General features: G+C 40.7%; 1 pseudogene; it reads right to left on the bottom strand.

The window, feature by feature from the left end:
* Window positions 1-2269: 2269 nt before the first annotated feature.
* On the bottom strand, window positions 2270-2603 carry LOC112908285 (U6 snRNA-associated Sm-like protein LSm3 pseudogene; annotated as a pseudogene).
* Between the last annotated feature and the right edge of the window lie 21156 nt (window positions 2604-23759).

Here is a 23759-nt window from a genome sequence, read left to right as displayed (position 1 = left end):
GCATGCATTACAAACCTAAGTCTATTATAAATTTTACTGATCTAAAGAATGTGCATCACATGCTTTGCAAATAATAATAAAACATCTTCATTGAAAATGACCCATAGCCAATGGTTTCTTTTTTAAAATTCGGTTGTGAAAAAAAATAAAATAAAATAAAATTCAGTTGCGGTAAAAACATTCAACATGAGATCTGCCCTCTTAACGGATTGTTAAGCGTACCACATGACATCTTTGTCTAGAGGCACAATGCTGTACGGCAGACCTCTAGAACATTTTTCATATTGCATAAGTGAAATTTTATACCTGTTGATTAAGAATTCCCCATTTCCCCTTTTCTCCAGCTGCCGGCAACTACAATTCTATTCTTTGCTTCTTTGAAGTTTGACTGTTGTAGATGTCTCATATAAGTGGAATCACGCAGTCCTGGACCAGTTTATTTCACTTTGCATAGTATCTTCTAGGTTCCCATAACAGGGTGTAACAGGATTTATATATTGCATTGTTGCATGTAGTAGGATATCCTTCTTTTTAAGGCTGAATAATACTCCGTTGAATGTATATACCATCTTTTTCTTTTTCTTTTTCTTTTTTTTTTTTTTTTGTCCCTTCATCCAGTGATGGGCATTCAGGCTTTTTCCACATCTGGGTTATTGTGAACAGTGCTGCAGTGAACATGGAAGTGCTAATATCTCTTCAAGCTCCTGATTTCACTTCTTTGGGATAAATACCAGAAATTGGACTGCTGAATCATATGGTGGTTCTATTTTTAATTTTTTGAGATACGTCCATACTGTTTTCTATAGCAGCTGAACCATTTTACATTCCCAACAACACTGTACAGAAGTTACAATTTTTCCACCTCCTCACCAATGTCTTTCAATTTTTTTTATAATAGGTGTAAGCTGATAACTCATTGTGGTTTTGATTTGCATTCCCTAATTATTAATGATGTTGAACAATTTTTCATATGCCTGCTGGCCATTTCTTATGCCTTGGGAAAAATGTCTGTTCAAGGTCTTAGCCCATTTTAAAATCAGGTTATTAGTGATTTTGTTCTGGAGCTTTAGGAGTTCCTTATATATTTGGAATATTAACCCCTTATCAAATATAAGGTTTGCAAGTATTTTCTCCCATTTTGTAAGTTGCCTTTTCCCTCCATTGATTGTTTTCTTTACTGTGCATTTCATTCTTTTGGAATACTTCTCTTGTATCTGTGGCCAACCTGTGGTTACAATTCAATCATGATGTCACAATATTTTGTGTTATTCACAGTGTAACTGCTACAAATATAACAATACACTTTTTTAAAATAAAGATTTTATTTATTTATTCACGAGAGACACAGAGAGGCAGAGACATAGGCAGAGGGAGAAGCAGGCTCCCTGTGGGGAATCTGATGTGGGACTTGGTCCGGGAGACCAGGATCATGCCCTGAGCCGAAGCAGATGCTCAACCACTGAGCCACCCAGGCGCCCCCATAACAATACACTTTTATGTTTAATCTGCATTATTAAAATTTTCTCTATAACCTTCTAAAGTCTAGACATTTAATAAACAAAACAATAGAACAACCTCTAATTTGAAGAGTTGGCTGATTTCCATAGCATGACTACTCCACTGCAGCTGATTTCAAGTGATCAATACAATGTCACTGAATTCACAGTTGGCAGTTGCAAGAGATGCTCCATAGTACCCTATCTTATATTTCCACAATATTTATGTGAATATATGCTAAATAATATATACTGTGTGTGTTGTATATAAAATATACACATAGAAATGTTATTTATATACTTCGAGAGCATGATAATAGCAAAATGTAAAATTATCTGGAAGCAGTAAGTTGTTTTTTTTTCTTTTTTTTTTTTTTAAAGATTTTACTTATTGATTCATGAAGGACACAGACAGAGAGAAGCAGAGATACAGGCAGAGGGAGAAGCAGGCTCCATGCAGGGAGCTTGATGTGGGACTCGATCCCAGGACTCCAGGATCACGTCCTGGGCTGAAGGCAGGCACTAAACTGCTGAGCCACCCAGAGATCCCTGGGAGCAGTAAATTTTGAGTATTTATTACCTTTTTCTGTGATCACATTTATTGGAAGGATTGGAAAAAAATTAAAATGCCCTTTAGCTTCAGAATTTTTGAGTTATCTGCAAATTAACTCATTTCAGAAGAATCCTTGGTCATTTCATAATATTGAAATTTACACAGGGTTCTCTTTTGAATGTCTTCTACATTTAAAGAGGCAATCATACTACATCTCCTATATTCCATACACGATAAATTCTTTGTTTCAGCCAACTCTTAATGGATTGGCAACTAGTACAACACCATCACCCGGGACCAAAAGCATTGGATTATTCCATTTTGTTGATTTATATATCTCTTCATGTTTCCTCATCAATTTCTATAGTAGTCACAGCTTCTTCCCCATCTCCCAATACCATATTTAAATGCTGATCATAAGCATGTAATCTGCCTCAAAGCTCTCTGTCATTTCTCATTTTCACATAAATTTGCTCATCCAGGCTGAGCCTGATGAGATCCAGGGACTCTTCTACAGTGTTGGTAGTTTGTTGCTGGTCCATGTCGTCCACCATGTTTCAAACCTATTTATTTTCTTTTTTTTTTTAAACATTTTTTTTAAATCTTTATTTATTTATGATAGTCACAGAGAGAGAGAGAGAGGCAGAGACATAGGCAGAGGGAGAAGCAGGCTCCATGCACCAGGAGCCCGATGTGGGATTCGATCCCGGGTCTCCAGGATCGCGCCCTGGGCCAAAGGCAGGCGCCAAACCGCTGCGCCACCCAGGGATCCCTATTTATTTTCTTTTAAAATATAATTCAGGGGTTCCTGGGTGGCTCAATCGGTTGAGCATCCGACTCCTGATTTCGGCTCAGATCATGATCTCACGGTTGGGAGATCAAGCCCAACGTCTGCTCTGCAATTAGGGCAGAGTATGCTTGTGGTATTCTCTCTCCTTCTCCCTCTGTTCCTCCCTCCAACTGCTCCCGTGCTCTCTCTCTTTCTCCAAAATAAATATATAAAATCTTTAAAAACAAATAAATGAAATATAATTCAGTTAGGGGTGACTGGGTGGCTCAGTCAGTTACGTATCTGGCTTTTGATTTCAGCTCAGGTCATGATCACATGGGTCATGGGATCAAATCATACATGGGGCTCCATGCTGAGCCTGGGGCCTCCTTCAGATTTTTTCTCCCTCCCCTTCTACCCCTCCCTGCTCATACTCTCTCTCTCTCTCTAAAATAAATGAATAAAATCTTTGAAAATACATATATATAATTCAGTTAATCATAAGTTTAGATAATTTAACTGTATATAAATTTATTTTATTTATATTTATAAATTTTAATTTTAATTTAATATCATTTAGTTTTTAATAAAGGCTGTAACAGCCAGCCTTGCAAAAATCCTGAAGATTTAACCATTTCCTCTTGTGAGCTGGTACAAGCAGGCAGCAGCACACCCCATGACAGATCCAGCACTGAAAAGGAACTCAGTCATACATTGGGAGGCACCCAGATCTCACTCACTTACAGGACCAAGGTAGATTCACTTTAAAGCAGGCTGGGAGGGGCTCTTGGCTGGCTCAATCGCTACAGCGTTTGACTCTCCACTTCAGGCTATAAGTTTGACCCTCACGTTGGGTGCAGAGATTATTTTGAAATAAAATCTCTTAGGGACTCCTGGGTGGCTCAGAGGTTGGGTATCTGCCTTCAGCTCAGGAAGTGATCCCAGAATCCGGAATCGAGTCCCACACCGGGCTTCTTACAGGGAGCCTGCTTCTCACTTTGCCTGTGTCTCTGCCTCTCTCTCATGAATAAATAAATAAAATCTTAAAAAAAAAAAAGATTTGAAATAAAATCTCTTAAAGAAAAATAAAAGGGCAGGGGGATCTGGGTGGCTTAGTCAGTTAGGTGTTTGCCCTCAGCTCAGGTCTTGATCCCAGGGTCCTGCTTCTCCCCCCTCCCTCTGCTGCTACCCTTGCTTGTGCTCTCTCTCTCTCTCTCTCTCTGTGTCTAATTAATTAATTAATTAAAATACTTAAAAAAAAAACAATGGGAGCCAGCATGCAGATTTGGGGTTGGTAAATGCTGTGGTATTCAATAACCATATTCTTCTCATTGTATTTCTCACCCAGGGCTGGCCATTCCCAAGCCTAGAGAATGGCCATGGGGTTAGGGGCCCCAAGACTGGGTTCAAACATCTATGCACAGTAAAGGAAGAAGTGGCAGGGGCAACTCAGTTAGTTAAGCATCTGCCTTCAGCTCAGGTCATGATCCCAGATTCCTGGGATAGAGTCCTACATTGGGCTTTCTGCTCAGTGGGGAGTCTGTTTCTCCCTCTCCCTCTGTCCCTCCTTCCTACTCGTGTACTCTCTCAAATAAATAAATAAAATCTTTAAAGAAAAAGAAAGAAGAAAAGGAAGAAAGGGGATCTCACTCTATAAGGTATGTGTTGTTTTCTTAAGGTAAAGTAGAAGGACAACTCAATAAAATTATTGCATACCCAAGAGATTTTTAGGAACTTAAAAAGCCATTTGTTCTATAATCCAGGTTTTCTTAAGAGCATCTATGAAGAGGGATCCAGGCTGGCTCAGCGGTTGAATGCTGCCTTTGGCTCAGGTTGTGATCCTAGGGTCTGGGATGATCAAATCCCACATCAAGTTCCCTGTGGGGAGTCTGCTTCTCCCTCTGTCTATGTCTCTGCCTCTCTTGTCTCTTATGAATAAATAAATACATCTTTTTAAAAAAGAGCATCTATGAAGAAATAAAATGGCTTCAGACTTTGGTATTTTGGAGATAAATGGTCAGAATTTGAAAGGAGAATATCAGAAATTTGAGGATGAACAGAGTCAGCTTGACAAACAGGTTTTATATTTATAGTCAAGACAGAAATGATAGGAATGCAGGAAGAAAAAGGAAGAAGACACCTGCATCTACAAACAGTGTTAGCCCTACCCTGATAAAAGAGAAAGGAACCATTCTACACAACCAAGTTCACTTGAAAAAATGTAGGAAGCAGTCCAGAGGAAGCAGCATTGGGTTCTGCTTCAGGAATAATGGTGGGCAAGAAAGAATACTTTTGGTACTCCCAAAATAGAGAAAGCTTTCTGAAGATTTTGAAAGTCAAAGAATACCCAAGGAGCCTTAGGTGAAGGTCTGTGTGGCAAAGAGCTAAGGCTTTTACCAACAGCCAGCCCCAACTTACCAGCCATGTGAGTGAGGGAGTTATCTTGGAAGTGGATTCTCCAGCCCCCACTCAAACCTTCAGATGACTACACTTTGGGCTGACCTCATGAGAAGATTCCATGCCAGAATCACACAGCTCATCTACTCCTAAGCTCCAGACTCACAAACACTTGTTGAGATAGTGAATGTTTAATTACCATCAATTTATGACAATGCTTATTGTTATTAAAAAAAAAAAAAAAAAGCTAAGGAAAAGCAGAGATGGAGGGCACACTGTTCTTTAGAGGCTCCTGAGGACACAAAAGCTCTAGGCTGGAGAAGTGTGGGGAGGGTGGGGAGAGTGTCTCCAGTTCAGACAACTGTGACAACAGGGAGGGGCCCTTAGGGTGGAATGCAGAGGCCCAGTGAATTCCAGAGCAGGAAACAGTTGTTCAGGTCTACCGGGGAACTTGTGATGCAAGTTTAAGATTGGGGTTTGGAGAAGAGCAGAGCCAGCAAATTTTAAGGAAAAATTAAATTTCATAAATGCATAGCATGCTGGTCATGAGACAGGGTATAGAGTCTATTTCAAATACCCCTCAACAAGGTTGGTCACATGGTTGGGAGATTATTTTCCCCTAGGACAGTGTCCTCAATATCCTTTTATAGTGTATTTGTCCCTGGTGAGTTTTATCTTTCTTTTTTCTGACTTCCCATCTGCCCCAATTTGGTACTTCCAGTCAACCTAGTAGCCTTTAAACTGTAGCAAATAGCCTTGTGATTGATTAACCTTTCTTTGTACATCTACAGATTGTGCATTCTTTCCTTGAAAGGACAAAGCACTTCCACACGGCAGGAAACAAAAACTAGATCCACTTGCACAACCCCTAGGCACTTAGAAACCAGACCAGCCCCCTTGCACAACATCTGAGCACCGAGATAACATCTACAGCTGACACCAGTCTGCACGTAATCAAGAAATGTTAACAGGCCACTGTACTGCCTTTACTGATTAACTGCCTTAAACCCCTTCAAAATTCCCTGGGCCAGACAGAAATTCCAGAGTTGACCTTTGGACAATAGTCCACCTTCTCCTCAGGTGGCTGGCTTCCTGAATAAATAAAGCTCATCTTCCTTTCCAATCAAAACTCATCTCTTGAGTACTGGCCTTTGAGTAAAAGGCAGCAGAGCATGGGGTTTGGTAACAGTAACAAGGGTTAGGTTCTGAGAGATTGTGTGAGTGAGTGGAGCAGTGCTTACATGGTGAACTACCAGGGAGATCCCATCCATTTCCAGGATCTGTCTGTGCTTTGGACCATGGAAGGCACTGCAATAATCTTATTTGTCTAGACCATCCTCTTCATCTGTGCTTGTGTATCAGCAGCCATAGGTAGGTATTTAAATTGAAAGTAATTAAAATTAAATGTAATTTAAAATTCCATTTCTTGGTCCCACTAGCTACATTTTGCAGGCTCAATGGCATTTAAGCTCAACGTTCTATATCAGCGTTTCTCCACCTTTTTTTTCACTATTACTTCCCCAAGAGAAGACTGATACTTCTTCCTCTGGTTGCTACCCCATGAAATTTTAATAACACAGATGTACTATATCTCTGAATATGTACTATCTGTATACCTGTACTTCAAACATAAAACCAGCAGGATTTCCCACCCCACCTCCAACTAGGAACCAATATTTTCCCCTAGGAGGCAGTATGGCCCCCATAGAGAATCATGTGTCATATGAACAAGGGCCAAGATTAAGGTGAGGCACCTAAGATTCAAAATTTAAGGAGGCAGGGCTTCTGGCTGGCTCGGCCAGTGGAGTATATGACTTCACTCAGTGTTGTAAGTTTGAGCCCCCACTGCGTATAGGGATTACTTAAAAACAAAATCTTTTACATATATATATATGTAAGATTTACATATAAAATAAATAAATAAAATAAAAATAAATAAAAATAAATAAATATTAAAATAAATAAATAGAATAAAATAAATAAAAAGATTTTATTTTTAAGTATATATATATATATATATATATATATATATATACATACACACACACACACACCCAGGCACTACAATAAATATATGTATATATGTAGTGTAGTTGGTTGGGCATCGTACTCTTGGTATCAGCTTAGGTCATGATCTCAGGGTGGTAAGATAGAGCCCTGTGTCAGGCTCCATGCTCAGCACAGAGTCTACTAAAGACTCTCCCTCCTTCTCCCCCTGCCCTTCCTCACTGCATGCTTGCATGCTCTCTCTAATAAATAAATAAATCATTTAAAATACACACACACACACACACACACAATTTTTTTTTTTTTTTAATTTAAGGAAGCATTCAATCCCAGGGTGGTGCAAGTGGAGGGTCGGCTTCTGAAAGTAACAGCCTCCTTAAATTTTGCCTCCTACTTGCCTCAGGTGCCTTATCATTTTTCTAGTCCCTATAGGAACATTTCCATCATCATGGAATGTTCTATCAGATTAGAATTTTAGAAAGTTGGAACCAAGAGAGACTTGGAATTGGAGAAAATCCATTTGGAAGAGCTGTAGTTTAGCCCATGAACACATCCAGGCCATAAGTGAGTAGTTCTTGACCCTGGGTGTCCATCAGAATCATCTGATGAGCTTTAAATCTCCTAGTGCCTGGCCCTGCCCCAGGCCAACGAAGTCTAGGGATGGGCCTGGTGATGGGGCTTTTTCAAGCTCACAGATAATTCTAATGTATAACCTGGGCTGAGACTCTGCTGTGAGTGCAGAAGAAAGAGCTGGCCATATTTAAGCGGAAAGAGAATAGGAGCTTTAATTACTCTGTGGGAATAAGGGATTACGTTGATAGAAGATTTGTAGTGTGAAAAATGTGGAGTAGTGGCATGTCTAGGGAATTTTATGTCATGAGCATTCCATGGTTTGGACCCTGTTTATTATATTAAACACTCTCTGGAGGGTCTGCCTGGACACTATAACTGAACTCCACTGAGATGATAATTAACCCACAGAGGATCCTAGGTCCCATGAAGAATATAGTCTTGTGTTTAATTTATTAACTTCTTTCCTGACCTTTTTCAGCAAATTCTGGGGCCAATGCCAAAGATACATTTTTAAAGGGCTCTCGTTAAATCTGATGGTCACTTTTCATTGGGTCCAGATAAACAGCATGGAGAAATTGCAGTGACTGAAGTCATGAATTTTTATCTCCTCTGATAGGTAACCAAAACAATACCACCCTTGGTTGTCCCAGGTCTGATTGTCAAATTAACTCCAGTTTGAAGGAGTTAACGCAGTTTGAAGGAGTTACTATGCAAGAGGGTATTTGAATTCTAAGTACCATCAAACATCACCTTCACCACAGGCCCACCTCCAACACACAGTCATGCACGCACATCTCAGAAGGATGAGTTCTATGCACTAAGACCTGGGTAGTACAAGCGCCAGGCTATTGTGGGGTGATATGAAGAAGAGAGAAGTGAGAAGCACTAGCATTCACTTGGTATTTTCTCTTCTCTTTGGATCCTTATTTATGGATCCCAATCTTGGTTTATTTCTCTGTGATCCAGGTTACTAGTGGGTTAGGTCCTCTCCTAAGTAGAGGACCAAGGGGATCCAAAATGGGACAGAGGAAAAGAAGTCCTGAAGTAGGTTATTTAGGCAAATAGTATGCTCTAGGCTCACAGGCCTATCAGCCTAACTCAACAAAGCAATGACAATTGGAGTCTTTGGCAAAAACTCTCATTGTAATAATAAATAATACCCCAGAAAATTTTCATCTATGTCTGCAGGGAGTGGGAAGGCTAACCAAGTAGGATAGTCGAGGATTTGGGTAGAGGTTCATTTCCAGCTTTCTCTTAATCATCTCCCCAGATAAAGTACAGGTATCGGTGGCCTTGTATGCCTTAGCTTAGAGGAGGTTGTCAAGGAAACTAAAAATTTGAACATTTACACACTTTCCCCAGCTCTCCCCAAAATCTGTTGTTCCTACTGTGTTCCCTAATTAAATGAAGGCGATCTTCATCGACCCCATCACCTAAGTTCAAAATCTTAAATCATCATAGACAATTTCCTTTCTATCAGATGCTTTAAGGTCTCTTGATTTTCACTCTTAAACACCTCCTCCTTAAAACAGACAAACAAACAAAACAAAACAAAAACTGTAAAATACCTCTCTTTTATCTATTACTGCCATATTACTTCTGGCCACCGTCATCTCTCTTCCACACTTACAACAGTCTGTTTTATTTAATCTTTAGTGTTATAATTAGTGTTAACTGCATAAAATATGAATATATTATCATTCTTTAAAAATTCAAACAATACAGATAATCAAAAATTCAAGATGTAACCATGGTAATCAGTCGGGAGTGTTTTGTGTATTTTCTATGCATATCTACACAGAAAAAAAAAACTTACTATTTTTTGTATGTTGTGTTTTTTTTTAAACATGAATGGTGCCATAAATGGTTTTGCTACTTCCTTTTTTCACTTAACAATATGTCTTGGAGATTTTCCATGTCGGTATATACAGAACTACCTAATTTGGGCTGCTACATAGTATTCTGTGGTGGGTTAGGCTTCCTCTAAGATAACTCCTTTCCTGGTTTCACAGCTTTCTATAATCCCCTCTGTGATCATTGTGATTAATAGCAAGAAATATATATTTGGCCTTTGTCCTGATTCCTGGCACAAAGCTCCTAAAATCCTTGGAATTTCCTGTGATGACAGTAATCAAGGTGTCTTTTGTTATATTAATGATGTGACTTTGGGAAAGGATTCAAGAATGGGGGCTGGTTGCCCAGTGGAGCCAACCATGTGATTAGAGGATTAGAAGTTTCCATCTTACCCCTGCAACCCCAGCCTCTTACCCTCCACCTGTGGCCTTCTGAGAGGGAAGAGGGGCTGGAAGTTGAATTAATCACCAACGACCAATGATTTAATCAGTCATGACAATGTAATTAAGCTTCCATAAAAACTCAAAAGGAGGGGCTGAGTCGGTTAAGCCTTTAGCTCAGGTCATGATCTCAGGGTCCTGGGATCAAGCTCCAGATTGAGTTCCCTGTTCAGTGGGGAGTCTGCTTCTCCCTCTGCTCCTCCCCCTACTTTTGCTCTTTCTCTCTGAAATATATAAATAAATCTTAAAAAAAAAAAAAAAAAAACTCAAAAGGATAGGATCTGGAGAGCTTCTGGATTGGTGAACACATGGAGGTGCTGGGAGGGTGACACACCCAGAGAGGTCATGGGAGCTCCTTACTCCTTCCCACATACCTTGCCCTGTGCTTCTCTTCCATCTGGCTCTTCCCGAGTTACATTCTTTTATAATAAACTGGTGATCGAGTACATAATATGTTCCTGAGCTCTATGAGCCACTCTAGCAAACTAATCAAACCCAAGCAGGGATTGGTGAGAAACCTCTGATCTATAGCCAGTCAGTCAGAAGCATAGGTAACTTGCTGGACTTGTGGTTGGTTTTCTGAAGGTGTGAGGTTGGGGGCAATGGTGTAGGACTGAGCCTTTAACTTGTGGGATCTGATGCTACCTCCAGGTAGATTGTGTCAGAATTGAATTGAGTTGAATGGTAGGACAGTCAACTAGCAATGGGGAATTCCTTGGTGGTTTTGGAAAACCCACACATAAGAGTTGGTGTCAGAATCATACCCTCACTTTGAGTAACGTATTTCTGTCCAACAGGACATGGCAATGTCGAAGCAATGTCACTTCTGAGATTATGTTATAAGGGATTATGACTTCCATCTTGCTAGGTGACTCTGTCGTCTGCTGGCTTTGATGAAGTAAGTTGCCATGTTGGAGAAACTCACATAGATAAGAATAGGTGCCAAGGACCTGAATCCTGCCAATGATCATATAAATTCGTTTAGGAATGTATCCTTCCCCAGTTGGCTCTTTTGATAAAACTCTAGCACTGGCTTACATCTTGATTGCAACTTCTAGGAAATCATAAAGCAGAGTATGAGGTTAGCCTGTGCCTACAATCCTGACCTACAAACACTAGAAGATGATAAATGTATATGTTTTAAGCTGCTAAGCTTTGGGCTAATATATTACACAACGATAACTAACTAATAGACATGGTATGGATATACCATATTTTACATAACAGTTCATATAGAGTCTTTTAAGTGGGATCCCATCATATAGTCTTTTAAGTGTTTGAATCACTTCAGCTTCTTCCAGAAATACTTTACAAAGCAGAAATCTGATCATGTTATTATTCTGCTTCAAAACTTCATGTGATGTGAATAAGGAGGTTCTAGGGAGGTGGCCAACTAGGTAAACATCCCCAAACTTTCCCATTTGCAATCTGTCCTTGAAGTAAAATAAACACCAAAATAAGAGTTCTGATGGAAACTAGGTATGTGAAGTCAATGGTTGTTCTGAGAGCTCCAGAGGAGAGATGGGTGTAGGCCTTCCTTTCTTGGACCAAATCAAAGATTTTATGACTCCTTGAGAAGAAGAATAGTGGACACGGGGTTCCTGTGGAATGTCCTTGGTGGGGATTGCCCTATCTTGCTGATACCAGAGACCTGAAATGGAAGTATAATTTGGGTTAATTTTATTTGTTTGAGTGAAAGAAAACTATCTATCCCCTTTTGCATTCAGACATAGGAGAATATAGCCACCCCATCCCCACAACCCACAATGGAGGTAAAAGCATTTATGGGCTCATTTCCTATCAATCCACACATATATAAAAAGGAATCCTTTCAAAATGATAAAGGTTATTTACCAAAAGCCAGCAGTAACTTCAACATTAAGCCGAAATCATTTTCGCCAAAATCATCATTCTTAACACTATTTTAGAGACCTTAACTAATGCAATACATTAATTGTTACTTATTTTTATTAATTAAATACTCCATATAAATATTGGAAAAAGAAGAGACAGAAACTGCATAGTTTTCACCCAATATAATTATGTATTTAGAGAATCCAGAAAAACTCTACCAAGAACTATTTGAAATAATTACTTTGGTAAGGTAAGTGATAGTAGTTAAATATACAAAAATAAAGTCATCACAATCCCTTATAAGAATGAGGCAGAGTCAAGAGAAGGAGATGTGGTAATGAAGACAGAGGTAGGAATGCGCTAAGGTGCCAAGAGCCAAGGAATGCAGGTGGCCTCTAAAGCAAGAAAAGACAAGGAAATGGATTCTCTCTTAGACCCTCCAGAAGGAGCACAGCCCTGATGACTGAAGCCCTTGATTTTATTATTTCTTTTATTCTTAAGATTTTATTTATTTATTAGAGAGAGAGAGAGAGAGAGAGAGAGAGAAAGTATTAGCATGGGGAAAGGCAGAGGGAGAAGCAGACTCCCTGCTGAGCAATCCCAGGACCCTGGGATCATGACCTAAGCCAAAGGCAGACATTTAACCTACTGAGCCACCCAAGCACCCTAATTTTGTGATTTCTGACCTCCTAAACTATAAGACAATCAATTTGTGTGGTTTTTAAGCCACTAAATTTATGGTAAGTTGTTATAGCAGCAGTAGAAAACTAATATATCATTTATACTAATGATAAAAGCTATTAAATGCCTATGAAAAAATTATTTATAGAAGGTACATGATTTGTATGAAGAACATTAAACTATTATTGAAGGGCATAATATAAGAGCTGGAAACAAATACTACATTTCTGGGTAAGAAAACCTGACACCTTAAAATGCCAATCCTTCACAAATATATATATATATATATATATATATATATATATATACATATATACATATATACATATATACATATATATATATATATATACTTGTCAGTTAATATATAACTTTAAGTAAGTTGCAATCAGAATTTCAAGAGAGCTTGTTAGGGGAAAGACAAGGGGAATAAGTGGCTAAAATTGTTCTAAATTTCAAATGTAAAAAACAAGAATCTGAGAATAGTCAGAAAAAATAATGAAAAAGTAGAGAGTGGTAGGATTTACCTTACCAGATGGTAAAATTTATAATAAAGTGATTGAAATAAAAATAGTACCATATACTACATCAAAAGAGAAATGAGGTTTTGATATTGTACCATAATTTTATAGGATGCTAATTTTGAGAGGAGCTGGATGAACAGAACATGGGACTCTGTACTATTTTCACATCTAACAGTATGTAATGACTTTCAAATAAAAAACTTCTATTTTAAGATAATACAAATAGGGACACTTGGGTAGCTCAGTCAGTTAAGCATTCAACTCTTGATTTTGGCTCAGGTCCTGATCTCAAGGTCATGGGATACATACAGTCCTACATCAAGCTCCAAGCTAGAGATTGCTTGAGATTCTCTCTCTCTCTTCCTCTCCCTCTGCCCCTCCCCCTCTGCTGGCAGGCATTCTCTCATGCTCTCTCTGAAAAAAACAAAAATTATAAATAATAACCTGGGAAGGGAATGGAATCTTTGTGAAACATGTGGGTAAAGATTAACAATTACTGATACTCAAAGAGCTCCTACCAGTTGACAAGAAAAAGACAACTGAATGGGAAAATGAGTAGGGAATTGACAGAAGGAAAGAGGCAAGTTGTCAGTAAGCATATGGTAAGACGCTCAGTGTCTGTACAAGTCAAGGAAATGCGAATTAAATCAATACAGCCTTTTTATACTCAGTGTATTTGCCAAAATCTACCATTGAAAGGGTGGTACTGTCCAGGTTTGCCTGACAATGTTGAGAAATAGGAATTGCTACAACCTGTTAAAAAGTAATCTGGATACATTTATTAAGATTAAAAATGCAGGGATCCCTGGGTGGCGCAGTGGTTTGGCACCTGCCTTTGGCCCAGGGCGTGATCCTGGAGACCCGGGATCGAATCCCACGTCAGGCTCCCGGTGCATGGAGCCTGCTTCTCCCTCCGCCTGTGTCTCTGCCTCTCTCTCTCTGTGTGTGTGACTATCACAAATAATAAATAAAAATTTTTTAAAAATTAAAAAAAAAAAGATTAAAAATGCAGGGCACCTGGCTGGTTCAGTCAGTAGAGTGAGCAACTCTTGATCTCAGGGGTTGTGAGTTCCAGTTCCGTGTTGGATGTAGAGACTACTCAAAAGAAAAAAATCTTTAAAAAAATATTAAAGGGTCACCTGGGTGGCTCAGTCGTTAAGTGGCTGACTCTTGATTTTGACTCAGGTCTTGATCTGAGGGTCTTGAGATCAAGTCCCACATCAGGCTCCATGCTGGGTGTGGAGGCTGCTTGAGATTCTCTCTCTCCTTCTCCCTCTGCCCATCTTCCCCACTCTAAAATAAGTAAATAAATAAAAAATGCAAACATCCATTGATATAGATATACTGTATTTGGGAATCTATTGTTGAAGTGAACCTCAGTATACACAGATTCATCCTCAAGGAGTCATTACCACAATATTTTTGTAACCGCTAAAAAACAGACAACTTGAATGTGCATCAATAAGAGAATAGTAGGGGATCCCTGGGTGGCGCAGCGGTTTAGCGCCTGCCTTTGGCCCAGGGAGCGATCCTGGAGACCCGGGATCGAATCTCACATCAGGCTCCCGGTGCATGGAGCCTGCTTCTCCCTCTGCCTGTGTCTCTGCCTCTCTCTCTCTCTGTGTGTGTGACTATCATAAATAAATAAAACAATTTTTAAAAAAATAAGAGAATAGTAGAATAAATAAACAGGTTCAACAATCTAACTTATCTAGAAAAATGTCCCTATACTGTGAAGGGGAAAGAAGCAATTTCCAGAGTCATGATAATAGTACCATCTTTATACCATTTTTGTAATCCACACCAGATCAAATAAGCAAACCAACCAAATCTGCATAAGACTCGATCACTAAGCCACAGCTACGTCCAGTATACAGAAGGCAGAAATCATGATCCTTTTTTAACTTTTTAAAAAAGATTTTATTTATTCATTTAGAGAAGGAGAGTGTATGTGTTGGTGCCTGAGTGGGGGGAGAGGCAGAGGGAGGCGAGGAGAAAGAATTTCCAGCAGATTTCCTGTTGAGCACAGAGCCAGATATGGGGCTCAGGCCCATGACCCTGAGATCATGACCTAAGCTGAAACCAAGAGTCAGGCACTTAACTGACTGAGCCACTCAGACGTCCCATTTTTTAAATTTTTCTGTAATTTTTTGAACTCTTTAAAATAAACATGTATTATTTTAATTCTTAAAAATCTAATAAGGGGCACCTGGGTGGCTCAGTCTGTTGGGTGACCAACTCTTGATCTCAGTTCAGGTCTTGATCTCAAGATTGTAAATTCAAGTCCCCATTAGGCTCCAATCTGGGTGTGGAGTCAACTTAAAAAAAAAATGAAATAAACATTGTTGATGTCTCCCAATTGCCTGCAGAGGGCAAACTTCTCAATGTCACATGTAAGGTCCCCATGGTCTAGCACCTGCCTCTTCTATGATCTCATCTCTTTTCGTATTCTTCCCATAGTCAATGTTTCACCATACCAATCTGCAGTGTGCTAACTCCTTATGGTTGCCTAAACATGGCACCATGTAACTTCTCTCCCAAACCTCACATACTCCTCCTGAAAAGTGACTATTTCTCTTTTCCACCTAGTAAACTCTTACTCATCCTCTCATTCGCAGCTTAAATGACCTCTCCCCCATCTTGTCTGTACCTCAGTGGCAATATTTGGACTCTGTTGCAATCATCTGAGTGTATATGTGTGTCATATCTGTGATGTCACCCTTCGTTGTGCTTGGTTGGCATACAGAAAGTTTTTAACGCTGAATGAATTAAAAACTAATCGAAGTGATGTTTTACAACTTCTGTGGTTTTTGACTTGATGATAAGCATCGTTCTGGCTGCATTCTGATGGTTTATGCTTTTGATGCGCCAAGGTGGGTACAACACTTTATAACTAGGCTAATACAGTTTGATCGAATATTCTGTCAAAGGCTGAGACACCTGCAATCATAGTTTTCTAAGAGCTAGAATTCATTTTTAGCTTGGGCTCAATTCCTGAATAGGGAATAAAATGTGAATGAGAGAATGCAGTTGTGCTGCTGTGAAAGTTCAATCAGTAATCCACTTCCTTTTCTCTCCCCCAGAAGCTGTGTCGTTTCAGTCCTGGGCCTCTGTGGGCTCAGCCCCATCAAAGCTCTTCTCTCGCTCTGCTCTGAGTTGCACAAAGGCTGACTCTGAAAGCCTGCTTCTCTAGGCTCTAGTCCCCACTGACTGCCAGCTGAGCTCAGCTGATTGACAAGCCCTGGTGGGAAGATTGGAGGTAGGAGTTAGAGGGGAGAAGTCAGGGTATTTGTCTCCCTCTCTGCTTCAATCAACTGCCTTTCTTGCATCTCCTCTGTGCCTCTCTGCCTGTATGGGACACCCCTGCCCTTATGCCTTTTCTTTTGGGTGCTTTGGTTACAGGAGGCTGCAGTTTTTACATTGCCTCCTCCCTTTGTCCTCACAGCCTAAGACAGTAGTGGCTCCCTGCTGCTGCTAATCTCTGGGTTACTTGGAGTGCCAGTTGGCTTTTGTTGTGAAACAAACTATCCCAAATGTAATGATTTAAAACAACCACCATTTATGTGTAGCTCACAATTCATGAGGTAGCAATTTAGACTGGGATCAGCTGGGCAATTCCGCTGGTCTTGGCCAGGCATGCTCAAGCATCTACAGTCAGCTGCCAAGTCAGCAGGGGGCTCTACGCTGGCAGCTGGCTGGCTATCATCTGGGTTGGTTGTGGGTTCATGTGTCTCTCAGCATCCAACAGTCTAGCTCAGGCATATTCGGATGGCAGCTGGTTCCAAGAAAGAGTAGGGGAAATAGGAAAAGCCTTTTGCGTCTCAAGTTTGGAACTTGTGCAATATTACTTCCTCCCAAAGTCAGGATCTGCCCAGATTCAAGGGGTAAAGAAAGAGACTCCAATTCTTGATGCAAGAGTAAAATGTGCAGCCACACCTTACCATGTTCTCTCCAACATTTGTATAACCAAGTCCTGGTATAAATTTCCTCTGTATTAAGTACTAGAAGTCATTACTGTTTCCCTAGTTAGACCCTGTGTGTATGTTTGAATGTGTTTGGGAGATAGGGGTTAAGGAAAACAGGAAATATCTGTTTCTAACAGGGTCCCTTTGGATTCATATTTTTCTAAATGTCACTTGCCCGGGCTTTTTTTTTTTAGAATATGACAATAGGCATGATGCTAAGTACTATATGCCATGCGGGGCAGAGCAGTGCACAAGACATGCCTGCCTTACATGACTTAACAAGGAGTGCATGAAGAGCCCAGGCAGTGGCATGTAGGGTTTGGTTTAGGAGAAGGAAGACCGCTGTGATGGTAACTCGGTTCACAACCTAGTTCAGGAGATAAAAAAAAAAAAAAAAAAAAAAAAAAAAAACTTTGGTAATGAGGTTTTTTGGTCTATCTCTATAACCTAGAAAGAAAGTTCCATGAAACCTCACTCATCACTGTCACTGTGTCTCCTCTGCCTAACAAAAGACCGGCACATGGTAACTGGTAGAAAAATATTTACTGAGTGTAGGAGTGAAAGGTCCTTACACAATGCTAACAGAGTGCTGATGAGAAAGAAGGTAATTCTGAGACCAGGGGAAAGCTTCATGAGAACAGATGATTTCTAAACTTTAGACTGAGAATGAGTTGTTAAATTTTGGCCACAGAGAAGGGGACTGGAAGGAAAACCAAAAGGCTAACATGAGCAATGTCAGGAGTGTCGGGGTGCGCTAACTTCCTGGAGAGGAGACAGCTGCTGTAGGGGTCATCCTGGTATGAGCATCACCCCCATGCATACCCTCAAGGCTCATCAGTGCTGTTGCTCTGAGCCCATCGCACTGAGTGTTCTGAAGTAATCTGAGGCCTGAACTACTCAGATTTGGCAAAGGATAACTGCACTGACTTTCAGGCTTCTGTAAAAAGTCCCCCTCAGTATAGCTGGGGGCAGCTCTACGTAGATGGGTACATTGTGAGTTTGGACACACTCTTCCTTGTAGTTTGGGTGTTTTTGAATGCGTGCCCAGAGGCTGCTGCAATAAATCTCTTTTTAGAATCTAGGCAAGCACACAGGGATGGGGGAAAGCCAGAGGCAGTGGAAATGCCTGGGGAAGGGGGGTGGCAGTTTGGTTGACAGAGGACATCTGGACCAGGAGAAGAGAGATCCTGGCAAGAGTCAGAGCTTTTAGCTCAAAGACCTTCACTCAGCCTGCTTCTCCAGCAGAGAAATAAATCAAATCTTTATTTCTTCCTTTCTTTTCTTTTCTTTTCTTTTCTTTTCTTTTCTTTTCTTTTCTTTTCTTTTCTTTTCTTTTCTTTCTTTCACCCCAGAAAAGGCCAAGAAAAGCTCCACATAGGATAGCACAACTCAGCTGGGAGACCCTCCACATAGGCTAGCACAATCCAGCCCCCTGCGGTAGACCCGGCAGGATGTGAGATCATTTAGAGGAATGGAAATGTTAGCGGTCAACAGTTTCAGTTGAAGCCAGTGCTTCAAGTTCAAGGTAATTCAGAGCTTTACGTTCTCAGCCTTGAGGCTTAAACCTTAGACTGATGTTCAGCTTCTCTGCCAACTTCATGCTGCCAAACTCTATTCCTTCTTACTAGTGTCCCTAACCTACTGCCCTTTAGGTTTTCTGTAGATTAGAGATTCACAAATTGGGTGGGGTTTCTGGTCTTATGCCAAGAGACTGAAATCAGAGATTGGACTAAATGAGGGGGCTGAAGAATGGTGCAGAGAACAGAGTGGAGTGAGCATGGCTTCACTGATCAACCTTGTTCGGAACATTGGGTGTGGTTGCTTTGGGCATTGCAGGCAGCTCCCCTGGATAGCTCTTTGTTTGTTTGTTTGTTTGTTTGTTTGCTTATTTACATGAGGTGATTTCTTTAAGAAAGAAAGAAGAAAGAAAGAAAGAAAGAAAGAAAGAAAGAAAGAAAGAAAGAAAGAAAGAAAGATTTTATTTATTCATTTGAGAGAGATCATGAGCAGGGAGGAAGGGTAGAGGGAGAAGCAGACTCCCCACTGAGCAGGGACCCCAATGCAGGACTTGGTCCGATGACCCTAGGATCATGACCTGAGCCAAAGGCATACGCTTAACCAACTGAGCCACCCAGGAGCCCTACATGAGGTGATTTCTAAAACAGATTATCATACCTTCCTCTCAGAAGGTATAGCTACACAACTGTGTTTACTTCATATGGTACCCAACTGATGTTCCCTTTTTTATTGTCTGCACGAAAGCAAGAATAGACAACTATGGAAAAGGAACACCATGAATAGGAAAATGACCTGGAAAAGAGAAAACCTCATTTGTGAATTTTTTATGTGAGTAGAAGCAAGGAAGAACAGACTTTTCTGTGGTGGCAGTAAAATAAATAAGTGGCTTAAGCTCAAGAAAATCTCCTAGGATCTCTTTATTTTCTTTAGAATAAAGAGATAAAAATTCTTAGAATACAGATAAGAGGGATGCCTGGGTGGCTCAGTGGTTGAGCGACTGCCTTTAGCTCAGGTCATGATCCTGGGGTCCCGGGATCAAGTCTGGCACCCAGCTCCCTGCAGGGAGCCTGCTTCTCCCTCTGCCTATGTCTCTGCCTCTCTCTGTGTCTCTCATGAATAAATAAATAAAATCCTAAAAAAAAAAAAAAAAAAAAAAAAACAGATAAGAGACATAAAAGGTAGTATTTGCTATCCAAAAAATATATATAATAGCTATTTCAGAATAGCTATGATATACACTACTTCAGAGAACAGAAAAGCCAGAACTGTAGCATTCAGCAATTTAGCATAGATTTTATGAGAACAGACATCAGACTCAAGAGATACGCAGGCTTGATTCTGAGCACAGGTGCTTATCACGATGTAAAGTTGGACAATTTCCTTAACCTGTTTCAGTTTTTTGGTTTTATAAAATGAGTTATAATAATAGAATAGACTTTTATAGGGTAGTTGGGAAAATCATGTGAGGTGATGTTCATAAAATAATTTGCATGAGGCTAATACATAAGAATCACTCAATAAATGTCACTGGTTAGGGGTTGAATTGTGTCCCCTCCAAAATTCATACATCAATGTCCCAATCCCTTGTATCTCAGGACATGATTATATTTGGAGATAGGGCCTTTAAAAAGGCAATTAAGTTAAAATGAGACCATTGGAATGGGCCCAAATCCAACCGAACTGGTGCTGTTATAAGAAGAGGAAGTTTGGCCACACCAACACCAGTATGCATGCAGACAGAGGAGCGGCCATGTAAGGACACAGCAAGAAGGTCACCATCTGCAAGTCAAGGAGAGAGGCCTCAGGAGAGACACCTTGACCTTGGACTTCTAGCCTCTAGAACTGTGAGAAAATAAGTCTCCAGTTTAAGTCCTTAGCCTGTTTTGTTATGGCAGCACTAGCAAACAAATACATCCTCTATTGTTATGTTTTTTTTGTAAATGCAGATGAAAAGCTGGGGACCCCATTGGGCTGTTAGGGTTAGGGTTTTCCATACCTACAAAGTCTTCCAAACCAAATGTATGGGGGAATCCAAAGTCCACATTCCTTTTCCATCCTGTCACATTGGCCAAGGCACTGCAGAGACCCTCACTATATGACTCAAGGGGTTTCTGGTTTCAGTGCAGGGCATGTATCTCTTTAGAGATCAGCTGACAGTTGCTATGAGTCAACAGCAGGGAAGTCCCTGAGATTCGAAGACCTGCCTCATTCCCCAGCCCCTAGCTCATTTGGGCATGCTGAGAGCATGTCCCCCAAAATAATGAGGCTCTTCCTTGATTTGCAAATCATCACACTTGCTCCTTTTGAAGGTCAGAAGGTCAGATTCCCACCAAAAGCTGCCACAGATGTGGTTTTAAAATAGTCCCTTCAGAAGCCCACAATTAAAGCCTAATTGCACATCCTTGCCAATTAGTGAAGGAGTTGCCCTTTCTAGTTATGGCAAAGTCCCCAAAATTCCATAGTCTGAAAAAAAAAAAGTTGTTTGCTCTTCCCTTCTCTCCCAGCAACCCACTATTTCTTCAATGGCAGAGACCTCAGGAACCTCTGGCATTATCTGTAACCTTTGAAAAGTTGCTTAACCTCCGATCCTGATGAATTACCTATAGGCTGGTACTAACAACACCTGTCATTTGAAGGATCAAATAAGATCACTCATTCATTCATTCAACCAATATTTATTTATTTATTTTTAAATATTTTATTTATTTATTCATGAGAGACCCAGAGAAAGAGGCAGAGACATAGGCAGAGGGAGAAGCAGGCTCCATGCAGGGAGCCCCAATACAGGACTCGATTCCAGGACCCTGGGATCCTGCCCTGAGCTGAAGGCAGAGGCTAAACCACTGAGCCACCCAGGTGCCTCACAACTGATATTTATTGCGTTACCTACTCTACACTCAATTCTTTCATTCAACAAACATTTACTGAATATTTGCTTCCTAGCAGCCCCATGGGGATACAGCAATGCGTAGTATCTAGGACGTCTCAGCTCCCAACAAGCTTACCTTCTGGGAGGGAGACAAAGAACAAGCAGACAAATCAGTGAGATAACTTCCGATGGTATCTTGATAAACAACAATAAATGCAGGAAGGAAATGGGAAATAACGAGGTGCAAATTAGAGGTGGTATGTCCTAGAAGGGTTCTCAGAGGTCTGAATAAGTTGGGACATGGGAGGACCTGGGGAAAGAATGTGTCACCAGAAGAGGCCAAAGGAAACCACAGGGGCAGAGGCTCTGAAAGATGTATTTAAGGAATAGGAAGGAACAGAAGGGCAGAGGAAGTGAGGGCATAGAGGTCCAGGTGAGACTGGAGAGATAGGCAGAGGCTGGTTCACATAGGATCTTCCAGGACTCAGTGGAAAGCATGGAAAGTTTTTCTGGTCCGCACAGACCGAAGAGCTACACCACAGTAACTGAACTTGAGTTAAGGCAGAGAGTGGGTGTTTGAAGATGGGGTCTGAGATCAAGCAGGTCCTCTTTGGCTGGGGTCAGAAGTTCAGATTTAATTCAGGTTGTAACACAGTAGTTCTTTTTTTAAGTTTGTGGTTTTTTTTTTTTTTTTTTTAAATAATCTCTAAGCCTAGCATGGGGCTGGAACCTACAGAGTTGCATACTCTACCAACTGAGCCAGCCAAGAGCCCCACTAATGCATTGGTTCTTAACATTACACACTGGAATCACCTAGGAAGCTTTAAATAAATGCTGATGTCCAGGCTCCACCTTCACCAATTCTGCAGTGCACCCTGGCATTTAGAGGTTTTTTTTTTCCTGAGAGAGAGAGAGCACACAAGCCAGAGGGGGGGACAGAGCGAGAGGGAAAGAGAGTCTTAAGAAGGCTCCATGCTAGGAGTGGAACTCAATCTCATGATCCTGAGATCGTGACCTTAGCTGAGATCATGACCTGAACTGAAATCCAGAGGCAAACACTTAACTGACTGAGCCACCCAGGCACCCTGGGGATTTTTTAAAGCCCTCCAATGACTCTAATGGCCAGCCAAGGTTGAGAAGCCACTGCAGGAGGCTTTTAAGTAGGAAGGTGACAGGATTTCAATTTTCTTTCCGAGAGATACGCTGGCTGCCACCTAAATTCATGATGCTCCCACAGTGGTGCCCAGGACATGGTTGATATTTGATGTTTTCTTCCTTCCCTCCTTTCAATCATTCAGAAATTGGGAATTGCTGAACATTGCAGAGAGAGACAGAGAGAGAGAGCCCAACCAGATACCAAGAGGGAAGTATCTCAGCGAATCTGCCTCCAACTAGTGACTGTTTTTTTACCTTCTTCTGTTCTTGGAGTTGTCCATTTATCTCCCACTTCCAGACCTGGAGCCTCGCCTCCTGTTTTTCAGACCCAAATTTCGCATCGTCTTTGACAGCCCTGAGGACCCCTCCACCCAGCACTCCCCCAAGCAGAGTAGCTCCAAGGCACACTCAGAAGCAACTTGGTGAGTTTATTTTGATGAAATACAATAATTATCATGCTTAGCAGCTGTTGCCATTTAAAATAAGAAAAACCTGGGCTTGAATTTAAACTGTTTGGTAAAGCATGTGCCCCGCCAATCTGGTCCAACGAAATCAGACATTATGAAATCCACAGAAAAACTGGAGCTTGTTACAGGAAGTTAAGATGCAAATCATATTTTGTTTCAAATGAGCCCGATGAATGCATAATTTTCCACAAAGAAATACTTTTGTGTCAGGATCCTTCTGCCAAGAATCGAAGTTTTGGGGCTGCAGCTGTTAGCAGTGTCTGATTGTCCATTTCAAACTGCAGGCAGTTCTGCTTTTCTAAGGAGGATTTGGAGCAAAGACAGGAAGAGGACAGAGCTGTGCTCATCAATTGTCTTCCAGAATATTCTCTGTGAGCTCCGCCTATGCTTCCCAGATGATCATACTTAACCCTCAGAATCTGTAGAGACTGATCCCCAAAGGTGAATCAATAGCTATTCCCAACATACTGTTCACCCATAAAGGGATTTTTCCCCCTTTCCTCCAGCACCTTCTCTGAGTATTAATTCCATCTGCCAGTAGTCTTTTGATTTCAAGTGGAAGAAACCCAATTCAAATGAAATAAATCACAAAGAAAGGCAGGAGGGGAATTATTTGTTCTTTTACCTGGGAAGTCCA

Source organism: Vulpes vulpes, chromosome 3 (assembly GCF_048418805.1).
Source record: "Vulpes vulpes isolate BD-2025 chromosome 3, VulVul3, whole genome shotgun sequence".
NCBI classification, from domain to species: Eukaryota; Metazoa; Chordata; class Mammalia; order Carnivora; family Canidae; genus Vulpes; species Vulpes vulpes.
This window is presented reverse-complemented; position numbering and strand designations above follow the sequence as displayed.